Below are 12,486 nucleotides of genomic sequence, written 5' to 3'. Positions count from 1 at the left end.
AAAAATGCTTGGTTGCAATGGGCTTTCAACCCGCAACCCCAAACGTTTGAGTCGGGTACGTCATCCACTGTGCCACGAATCATACGCCTACAAGCACATCAAATTACTCCCTTATAACTCACATTAAACTGCTCACCCTTACCTGCCCCACGCTTAGCTATGGTCCTTCGAGCCAGATGACCGGCTCCTATGGAATTACAACTAGACGACTAAGTCGTCTAGGGGGGAGCATGTTTAAGCGACTTAAACTATGAGTTTTTTTCTTTCGTTTGTTTCATAAGCGCTGAAATTCTCATACGACTTATGAAATATTCTGAAGACATAGTTTTAGTTTTTAATTTAAAATTGAGGTTTTTCTAGTAGAACATGGGGCGCCAATACCTCAGAGCAACGTGCTCGCCTCCATATCACATTTTTAAAGGGGTCTTCAAATAGAAGATGAGGTGGCTCATTAGAGCGAAACCTCAGAGTTCCCTATGCTCGCCCCAAATTAAATAAATAAAGGTGTACCGATGCTTTGCATCGTCCCGTGTATTAAATACACCATAAACTAAATACATAAAGGTGTACCGATGCTTTGCATCGTCCCGTGTTTTAAATACACCATAAACTAAATGAAAATAAAATACAGTCCATTAAAATAATAATTTATAAAATTATAAATTTAAAAAATGCTTGGTTGCAATGGGCTTTGAACCCGCAACCCCAAACGTTTGAGTCGGGTATGTCATCCACTCTGCCACGACTCATATGCCTACAAGCACATCAAACTACTCCCTTATAACTCACATTAAACTGCTCGCCCTTAACTGCCCCACGCTTAGCTAACCTATTAATTAAATAAGGTAAATGTATTAAAAATTAATGAAGGTCAAGAGTAAAATGGAATGTTTGAATAAAGATTAAAATTAAAGCTTAAATTAACAAATTCCCCCCCCCCCCCCCCCCCCCCCCCCCCCCAAGGAATCAGCAATAAATTTTTATTTTCTCTTGAATTTTCTCTTTCAATCGAAATGTCTTGGTGGACTAAGATAGCTCAAGGCATAATAATAGCGATATCTGGCTATGAATTGGGTAAAGAAACCTCTGAAGAGGAAAAAGTTGACAACAAATTGATAAAATATGAGCCACTAGCCCAAGTGGACACAAAAACCACAGACATTTGGCTAGGTGCTTCAATATGCACGATAGGGCTGCTTATCATAGCGATAGCCGCTATACTTAAAAACTATATGAAATTTAAATATAGGCAATTGAATAACGTGCAACAGCTCGCCTAAAATTTTTTTTTCTCTCTGTCCAAATTTCCAAACTCAGAGTTGAGGAAGAGCAATAAACAAGTCAAGTAAAAGTAACCTTCAAATGCCGCAATTGACAGTAAAGTTAGCCTTATTAGCCACGTCTAAATTCAACGGCAAATCAAGAATTTGCATAATTCCTATGAATGATCCTGATATCTTTAAAAACAAAGATAATCAGGAAGCAATTACAAAAACTCACATTAGTTCACATGGAAATACCAACCGCGAAGGCTAGCACGGTAGAAAATTTAAACAAACCTCCGTGCCAGTGGAGATATGCAAAATACAAAAAATAAAAAATAAAAATAAAAACAAGCCCATAACAACAAGCATGAAGAAAAAGTCACAAAGAGGACATATATATATATATATATATATATTAAAGCGCTATATAAATTTGCAACAAAAGACTAGTCGCGCTCGTTTTTATCTTAGGATAGAAAAATGGTAGCGTAGAAAATTTTCAAGCAACCTGATTGTTGAGGAAGTTATTGACTTAGGAATGTAGTGATAAAATTCCCCATTTTAATACATAACGACAAATCTGGCAACGCCATTGCGGACAATGCAAGATGTGACATTGTGAAGGTGCACTTTGTAAGAAAGAGTAGGAAACATGTTCATAGCATATTCTAATAAGTAGTCAGCTATTGTAATACGATGTGTAAGACAGTATGGTGTATATAATGAAATATAAAAATGACGAATGGCAATAGTGCCATCGGAATTTTTATGTTTCACCGCCATTATTATAATTTTGCCAACTCTAAAATTCAGACGCGTTATTAAAAAGTTTTGTTTAAATAAAGTGTAAAGTTTAAATTGTAAAAAATCGTAGTACACTTTCTTGACCTCGATGCCTTATAAAGTTTGGCGACGGCGTCCACCGAGATTATAAAGCCAATTTCAAAAATGGCAAGTATTTGGAGGCGGCGCCCTCCACGTTTCAACTTGGGTACATTATATGGCGACCGTGAGGCTGGAGCCTCGGTCATTTCGTTTTGGACAGCAGCGGTGAGTAGAGTGGAGTGAAAATTTGGAAAGTGGTGGTGCAGTGAAAAAAATTTAAATAAAATTTTTCTAACAAATATCTAAAAAAAATTTTTTTAAATGGAAATAATAAAATTTTTCTAACAAATATCTAAACATTTTTAATAAAAACGGAAATAATAAAATTTTTCTAACAAATATCTAAACATTTTTAATAAAAACGGAAATAATAAAATTTTTCTAACAAATATCTAAACACTTTTAAAAAACGGAAATTATTTAATTTTTCTAACAAATATAAGCAAATCTATAACGAAAAACAGAAGTAATACAATTTTCTAATTAAATACATGCAAATCTACAACGAAAAACAGAGTTAATACAAATTCCTAACTAAAGTCCATAAATTCATAATTAATTTAACTAAATTTCACAACTAAAATTTACAAAAAGAAGCAGAGATAATACAAACAAAAAGAATTATAATTCGAAAAACTAATTCGCCTACGTAAGGGCAAACTGTACCACCAACTATCGATATTTCTAACGGCATTCCTCCACCTACTCACAAAACGGCACAAAAACCACGCCCAACGAAGCAGCAGCAACAACACCAGCAGCGCATTAATACTGGAAGCGCAGTAGCAGCAGCAGCACCAACATCGCAACAGCAGCGCAGCAGAAGAAGCAGCAGCGACTAAGACGAAACCGCGGAAGCAGCATTTAAGTATATTACTATATTACTTACATATGTATATGTAGTTTTTCTGCAAATTTTTCCTACATACATTCACGTATATACATAAATTTTTTTTTGGATTTTGATATTACGGTGGTTTTTGAAAAAACCTATTAATTTTTTTTATGCGGTGGTTCCGTTAAAAACCATGTAATTTTTTTTTTTTTGACAACATGCGGTGGTTCCGTTAAAAACCAATTAACTTTTTATTACATGCGGTGGTTCCGTGAAAAACCAAATTAAGATTTTTTTGAATAAAGCGGTGCGTCCGTGAGTACATTTTAAGACTTTTACCAATTAATATACATACTTTTGAGCCATTTTGAATTTAATTACTTTTTACAAATTTTTCATAAAAATTTACTGCAGTTTCATTAATTCTTCTAATAAATTGTTAAATATTTCTTTAATTTTTTCCTTCGCTCTTTTTCCTCGACAATTTAACTTCAAATATAAATTAAACATTCAAACAAGTGCTTTAGTAATTTCATATGTACAACCTTAGAAGTGGTAGACAAGTACAAAAAACTTCAGATTCAGAATCCGATTCAGATAAATCAGGCTCAAGCTACGAAAGTTTAGCTTCATCTTCGACCGAAAAAGTCACAAACCAGGAAAATAGATTTTCTTTATCAACAGATTTTCCAGGCTTCGTAAATTCTTCCATTAAAAATTTAACTTCTAATTTAGTTTCAAATCTTAACGATTCAAATAGTGACATTTTAACTTCTACTCTAAAATGAGATCCTAACGATCCAAATAGTACAAACTTAGTTAACCCTTCTTCTAACGTAAACCCAGATCTTAACGATCCAAATAGTACAAACGTGGCCTCATCTTCTAATTCAGCTCCAAATCTTAACGATCAAATCATGTCAACTCCAGAGGAAAAGAGAATTTTTATTAACACGTGTGCTAATTCTATTAGAGAAAACTACAGTGGTGATCCACTAGCACTTGATTATTCTATAGACAAAATTGCATTACTTGAACAATTCGCTACTGCAGATTTAACCGATACTTTTATAGCGTTCTTAAAATCAAAATTAGAGGGTAAAGCTCGTGAAGCAATACCAACACAAGTAACTACAGTCAATTAAATTAAAACAGCTCTACGTAATAGGATAAAACCAGACAACTCGAAAGTTGTAGCAGGGAGAATTGCAGCGTTGCATGTTAACGGTAACAATTATACAGACTTTGCCAAAAAAGTTGAAGATTTAGCTGACTCACTTGAGCGGTCTCTTATTATTGAAGGGATCACTCAAGCAAAAGCTCATGAAATGGCAGTCGAACAAACGGTTAACGTGTGTCGTTTAAATGCAAAATCAAATTTAGTAAAAACCATTTTAGCCTCAACGGCATTTACAGATCCGAAAGACGAAGTAGCAAAATTAATTGTAGAACAAAATAACGAAGTAACTGAACGTCAGGTTTTAGCTTTTCGATCACGTGGTAACAGTACATTTAGAAATTTACGTGGTAGTTATCGAGGTTTTTACCCAAACCGCGGCTATACTGGTTATAGAAATAATAACAGTTCATTTTCATACAATAGTAACTATAACGGTAATAATAATCAAAGATATAGGCATTATAACGGAAATAGATATCAGAATAATCACAATAATAATACGCGTCCAAATACCAATCCTAATCCAAACAATAGTAACTATAGAAACAACAATTCAAGATCCTCAAACGGTAGAGGTCGAAACGCAAACGTTCGCGCTTTAAACGCCAGTGCCCCTCAGGAGCGAACACTGAGGGAGGACGAATTAAGCGAGTAAGCGAACTTCCCTCACCAATAGCCATCTATTGTTTAAATCTAAATTACTCTGATTTTATAGAATTACAACTAAACGAGTCACAAAAATTTTGTTCTTTCCTAGTAGACGCTCAAACGGACATTTCCTTAATAAAAATATCATGTTTAGACAGAAATATTTCCTTAAATACGAACGACATTATTAACATTACCGGTGTCACTTCCAATTCAGTTTCCACTTTAGGTAAAATTACCGTAAATTCAAATTTTTCAAACTTTTCTATTAAACATACTTTACATGTAGTAAATGAAGACTTTAATATTCCATCCGATGGCATACTGGGTAAAGATTTTCTGAAAATTAACAAATGCATTATTAATTATGAAAGAAATAGTATTTCCTTCTGGGTAGGTAATGAAAAAGTCGCGATACCAATCCTACACGGAACAGAAAGCGACAGTTGTATCATTCCACCAAGATGTGAAATATTCAGACTTTTTGATTTAGGAGACTCACCCGAGCCACTTTTCGGGGACTCGCAGGAAATTGAAAAAGGTGTTTTCACAGCTAGGTGCATTGTTAATTCCAGTAACCCAATAATCAAAGTCATTAACACCACGGATGATGTAAAGTATGTAAAAAGAAAAAGTATTCGGACAGAAAGACTTTCAAATTATAATTTTTATACAATTAACAAGACAGAAACAGAAGACAAACGTACGAAAAAACTGACTTCAATTTTAAAAAATCAAATACCTCAACATGCTCATAGTAAACTAATTGAACTTTGCATAGATTATGCCTACATTTTCGCTCTTGACACGGACAAAATGACTTTAAACAACTTTTACGAGCAAAAATTAAGGCTGACAGACAACGAACCGGTATATGTTAAAAACTATAGATTGCCATACTCTCAACGCGAAGAAATAAATCGCTAAGTAAATAAATTGTTAGACAACGATTTGATTGAACCCAGTTATTCGAATTACAATAGTCCTTTGATTGTAGTCCCAAAGAAAGATGCTAATGGTCAAAAAGCATATCGTATGTGCGTAGATTTTCGCGCAGTAAACAAAAAACTCATTGCTGATAAATTCCCACTAGCTAGAGTTGACGATATTTTAGACAATCTCGGTAGAGCAAAGTATTTTTCCACATTAGATCTTTTTTCAGGATTTCATCAAATCCCCTTGCATCCTGACTCTCGTGACATTACGTCTTTCAGCACTGACCGTGGCGCATTTAGATGGAAAGTGCTTCCATTCGGCTTAAATATAGCACCAAATTCATTCTCACGAATGATGACCATAGCTTTTTCGGGTATACCACCCAATGTCGCATTTTTGTACGTCGACGATATCATCGTCATAGGTTGTAGTGAAGCACACCATATTAAAAATCTTTAAAAAGTTTTCGATACTTGTAGGTCTTTTAATCTCAAACTTAACCCAAATAAATGCAACTTTTTACGACCAGAAATTACATTTTTAGGTCATAAATGTTCAGCCAAAAGTTTGTTGCCAGACGACTCTAAAATAAACGCAATTAAAAAGTATACAAAACCTTCTGACAAAGACGCGGTACGACGATTCGTCGCGTTTGCAAACTATTACAGACGGTTTATACATAATTTTGCGTCTCTGGCAGCGCCTCTAAACCGATTAAGCAGAAAAAGAGTTGAATTTGTATGGGATGTTGAGTGCGAAAGAGCATTTTTATCTTTGAAAGCAGCGTTACTTTCACTAAAATTACTTCAATATACAGATTTTACTAAACAATTCATTATTACAGTTGATGCTTCCACAACTGGATGTGGCGCTATTTTGAGTCAAGAACAACAAGGTAGTGATTTACCAATTTGTTTCGCTTCTAAAGCATTTAATAAAGCTGAACAGAAAAAACCCATTATAGAATTAGAGCTTTTAGCTATTTACTTTGCAATCAAGCAATTTCGACCATACGTTTATTGCACCCATTTCATTGTAAACTCAGATCATAGACCTCTAGTATACTTATTCAAAATGAAAGACCCATCTTCAAAACTTTCAAGAATAAGACTAGAACTATCTGAATATAACTTAACTATTGTATATATAAAAGGTAAATCAAACGTTTGTGCTGATGCACTATCGCGTATAACAATCGATGAGATTAAAGAAGCTAATAATCTCAGTTGAAAAGGTTGGACACATCCCTTAATTGTGGCAAACTTATACTTTGAAAGCAAAGAATCAAACGCATACACGCATATAAGCAAACGCAATCGCAAACACACAAACCAAGGAATTATTTCCAAGCCACAATCCAACTTAAAACCCGGGGACCTAGTCGTCATCAAGGAGGATAACCTACAACCGAACGAGTGGAAAATGGGGAGAGTCGTCAACACACACCCAGGTTCCGATAACCGTGTACGTGTTGTTGACGTTCATACAATGAAGGGACAAATTACGAGACCAATCGCGAAATTGGTACTACTTCCGCCCAACGACAAGGAAAATGAACTTTAATAGTCCATCTCCCTTTATTCCAAATGACCCAGCTCTCGTTCATCCCGAACGAGGCCAACACACCGATAACCCTGCTCTCATTCCCCTGAACAAGGCCAACATACCCTAACGCAGACTCACTATCTGCCCCAGAATACAATTGAGTTAGCAATCACACCCCAAACATCAATTGCCATATGAACCACACATTCAAACTTAAAAGTATTTTCGAATATAAAATTAAGGTACACGTCGTAAAGGTTTAAAAGTGCAAATAAATGTTTAACAAGCCGGCCCAATAAAACCACACGGCGTTCTTTGCCCTAACCCAAATAAGCATGCGTTGCGACAATGTAAAGCATGTGTGCAAACGTCGAATCTAAATGTCACGCAGAACAAAAATTGGAAATCGAGTTAGGTTTTCACGCAGCAAATTCAACTTGGGTTGCTCTCATATAACTTGTATGTACATGAGACATTTTTTGACAGAAAATTACTTGCGTGCGTTTATATTGGGTTGGCTGTAAGAAATACAAGGTGGTGTTCTGAATAGCAATCCGGCCTGTTCTGGATTCCGACTCGCTTTGAAATGTCAGGCGGGGTTGATTCCGAGTCGATTTCTTTTTGGTGTTCTCAGTTCCGATTTAAACAAATCGATTCGAAGCTGATTTCGTATCGAGCCGATAATAAAGCGAAACAGCTGTTTTTATTTATTTTGGTTTTAGTTAAATTAAAATTGTGCAAAAATTTGAAGAAAATGCCAGCACCAATGGTTTTCGGAAATGCAGAGGCAACAAGACAATTGCAATTTTGCATAAAAAAAAACGCTAAAGAATCGATCGATCGAAATTGAGAACACGTCGGCTTGCTTTCGGCCGGAATCGCTTTGCTTGGGTAGGACAATTTTGATAGGAGTTTTCAAATTGAGATTTATTATACTAAATAAACAAATAGTCCAGCAAAACGTTGTAATAAATCTTCCAAATAAAATGAATAATTTAATAAAACTTATTTGTGGGGAAAATAATGTAATGATCTGTGCTTAATGGGCTAAATACTTTATGTGCATTGCATTCCAACCAAAGAAATTTCGCAAACTATTTGGAACATACTAGAACCGGGAGACTTGGGTGTTGAAGTATTAAGCATCAAAATCAACATTTCAGACGCTATTTTATAGTTAAGCAAATAAAATGCATTTTCAAACCCTACTCATACGTACATCTATTTTCAACTTAAGTATGCTTTGAGAATCATTTCAAGAGAGTAGCTAAACCCCTGGAGCCTACTAAAGAATTTGGCATCGCTGACTTCGTTTATTCTTTCAGTAAATCGGGATAAAGAATTTTTGAAAAGAAGAAAAGCTGCACCCATCTCGGGTAACTTAACAACTTGAGGTCAATTTGAAGCATGCCCGACTTGGGCCATTTTATTTAAATTCATGGTTCTTTTCTAATTTTTGGAAAAAAGTTATGCGTAGAGAGCATGTAAAAGGCAAGAAATCAACAAATTAATCTTGCTCAGGATCTTTGCAACGAGATGATGGCGTATCTGACCAACATTATGGCTCATTACCGCGAGAGATTTCGAATCGTCATTTACTACTACTCACCTGAACGATATCCATATAATAGCGTCCCTCTTCAACCGCTCCTTGTATTTCATAATGCAGCGCTGCAGCTTCTGACGTTGGTACGTTGCCATCGTCGGGCAATAGCGAAAGAGTTGTATGAGTTAGCCATGTTGATTACACAATCTTCCCTCAGAAAAAAGAATATAATTATATTAATAAGCCCTCAGTACCTCCAAGATGTAATTTTATACACACCTACGCTTCCTTTGTGTGATATCCACCGGCAAATGTAGGACAGACTTGGCTCTAACGACACCCGCTACCTCCGGTTCTAGCGCGCGTTGTCCTGGTCGGCACTTAGATATAAAGAATGTTTAGCAGCACAACTTGCAACAGCACCTTGTCAATTGTCAATGGTTATGAGCGTGTTGCCGGTATAGCAAGCCGTTTTTAAGTGCCCAAAGTTTCGCCTTCGTATGACGGTGGCATATAGAAAAGTGGTGAAAGATCGCTTGACGATAGAAAGCTGACGATTAAGTTATTGAGTTCGGTTGAGCAATGTAAATTCAGTCGCGGAACTTGTTTTCGACAGCGCTCCATTATGTGCAAAATTTTGGATTAAAATCGAAACCATATTGCTCTTTAGAATGTAAACACTTCCAGTTACCTCATTTTACTTCCTTTATATTAAGCCCATTTCAAGTTGTCAAGTTTCATCACAAAATTTTGCATTAGTTCTACTTAATTATATTTTTGTATCTTTCATCTAATACAAACTGTCAGCATGAGTTCAAAATTGCCGGTGTAATAAAAAAGGTTAGCAAATCTTACAACATTACAAATCAAGAGGAATCTGGATTCCAAGACGATGATGAAACTTTAGGCAAATATCATGACCGCTGAAGAATACCTCCAACATAAGGATATATGTACAAAGGCTCGAGTATGAACAGCTGATTTTTTTTTTTTTGGATATGGTGAACTTTGCTAGTTTGCGCAAAGGGTTTGCACTACGATAGCGTACTTACAAATATATTAAAAGTGTACAGCGATCCAGGCAATTTAGTGCTTGTAATGAATTGTTCAGATTGGGAGGAGCATTATTATAAATCTAAATTGGAACAGAAATATGTACATGAAGTAGCGTACACAGTTACGGACAGAGAACGCGTTTACTTGGAAGACGGCATTCAATTCATAGGCACACGAATTCTAGGGGTTGATCTTTTAAAGCGTCGTTCACCCAGTGAGCTAATAAGGGCATCGTTGTGCTACGCGCACACACCATTATTGAATCCTGTCAAGAAGCATTTGCTTTGCGTCTCGTATCGTACGAGTAATAAAACTGGTTTTATAAAAGCATTTTCCAACAGCGCCGAAGCTTTCACAAGTGGATTTAGTCATATTGAGTGCACTATGCGTAATCTGTTTGTAAAACAATTAGCTTTTTGGACGCGTTTTCATACTATTGTACAACAATCACTGAAGCCTCATGAGGCACAAACTATTGAGTTGCATGTTCCCATGACGCTAATACAAACACATCTGCTTAATATAATGAATTGTTAGTGCGTGAAATTAAGAGTATAAACAGACCGGAAGATTTGGAAGAGATCACAGTAGAGAATTGTATAACAAAAAATTTCATAATATACAGCAAGCGCAACTGGATTGTATTTGGCATCAATTGAATTCGCAGACTACACTGATAGTAGCTGATTTGAAAATTTTACGCAATCTTATGATTTCCAATACATATCATGATGCAGTGGCCGCGTATGCACTAACCAAACGTTATCACACTACAGAGTATGCGCTTCGTAATTCGGGTTGGACGTTTTTAGATTCAGCTGAGCAAATATTCAATTTAACCAGAGAGCGCGTTTACAATGCACAAGGTGAGTTTGAACATGAACCCTATCCCAAATGGAAATTTTAGCTGAAACACTCAAAGTTGAAATACCGGGCGATATGAAACGTTCACGTCCCGACTGCGTAAGCGCCACCCAAAGTCGTAATACTTTGTCATGATACACGTACCTGCCTTCAATTGCGTCTATTTCTCACACAAGGTGGTGAACGCTTTCTCTTATTTGCTGCAAGGCAGCATGAGATACCAATCGGTAAACTAGCTGATTGCTATAAGTTAAGGAAATTGTAAATGCACTAACGCAATTTGAGAAAACTCTCAGCGGCAAAAACACAAGCACACAACAGAGGAATAGCACTCAACCAAATGCGAAAGAGAATGACGTTCTAAAGAATGAAGCTTCGGACTCAGAACAAAGCACCCCTATGGATGAGCTGACGCAGCTGTTGACTGATGGTAATGGTGATGAAGATCTTGCTGCAAAATATTTTCAAGAAAGTTATATGCTAACTATTACACAATTAAGTGATGCTGACGAAACTTTAACTTATGCTGGCGCCGATGCAAATGCAAGCGGTGCTACGGAGACCTCTAATATGGATACCTCGGTTTCGAGCCATTTCCACAGCTAGAACACCTGGATATAACTGCGGCTGTGGCGGTACGTAAGCAACCACTAATCTGCATACAAACATTCAAACCAGAACGAGAGGGTGCTATGTCACTCGATTGCATACTCGATGAAATACAACCACAGTATGTTATAATGTATCATTGTAATGTGGCCGCAATAAGACAATTGGAAAGATGGGAAGCGCGTCAACGGCGCGCTCCGAAAGATCGGACGCATGTATCCTTCCCTTTACATGCGCACACCGTAGAAGAACAATCGTATTTGACTAGCTGGCGACGTGAGAAGCAAGCATTTAGAATGATTATTAAAACGAAGCGTGTAATGATTATACCAGAGTACCAAGATGGCAAAACAGATGAAGCTTTCATGTTGTATAAAACCTATGCAGAAACTGAAGGCGTGGACGCGGCTAATGCTGCTAGTCGTGAAGCAGGCGGTCAAGCGAGCCTCATACCTTTCCTTTCAGCCAAATTATTGTAGATATGCGTGAATTCCGTTCTGATTTGCCATGTTTAATACATACACGAGGCATGGAGGTGCAACAAGTTACTATCACGATTGGCGACTATATACTCACACCAGATATTTGTGTTGAACCTAAATCAATATTCGACTTAATTGGTTCACTAAATCCCGGACGCTTATACAATCGATATGTACAAATGCAACGTTATTATGCCAAACCAATAGAAACCAAAACCATATTTTCTTGGGAGTAAGATAACGCTAACATATTTTCGTGTCGAATTGAATGGCACAAATAATCCCAATATGCCATATATAATACGAAAAGGCCGTTTATCCATATTTCCATGAAGCGAAAATCTGGAAAGAAAAGAAGAAACTCAATTAATTAATAAAAATATAACCAAGTCTACGAGTGTACTCACCGCCGCGTGTTAAATGAATGACACTTTTTTCATTCAGGAAATGGAAGAGCGACATCTGCTAGTCAAAATCTCCACACTCCATTTCTGACTGTCAATGCACTGTGTTACCGACATTATGCCTTACGCGTTGCTACACGCAACACATGTCGCGTATTACATATCTCGATCAATCATTCATTTGGTCGAGATTTAAAATACTTAATTCCATGAATCTCAACATTATCGACC

General features: G+C 36.5%; 1 pseudogene; it reads left to right on the top strand.

Annotated features, from left to right (window-relative positions):
* Window positions 1–9,234: 9,234 nt before the first annotated feature.
* Window positions 9,235–12,087, top strand: LOC137234839 (DNA repair endonuclease XPF-like; annotated as a pseudogene).
* Window positions 12,088–12,486: the final 399 nt, after the last annotated feature.

Source organism: Eurosta solidaginis, chromosome X, assembly GCF_040869045.1.
Source record: "Eurosta solidaginis isolate ZX-2024a chromosome X, ASM4086904v1, whole genome shotgun sequence".
Lineage (NCBI taxonomy): Eukaryota > Metazoa > Arthropoda > Insecta > Diptera > Tephritidae > Eurosta > Eurosta solidaginis.
This window is presented reverse-complemented; position numbering and strand designations above follow the sequence as displayed.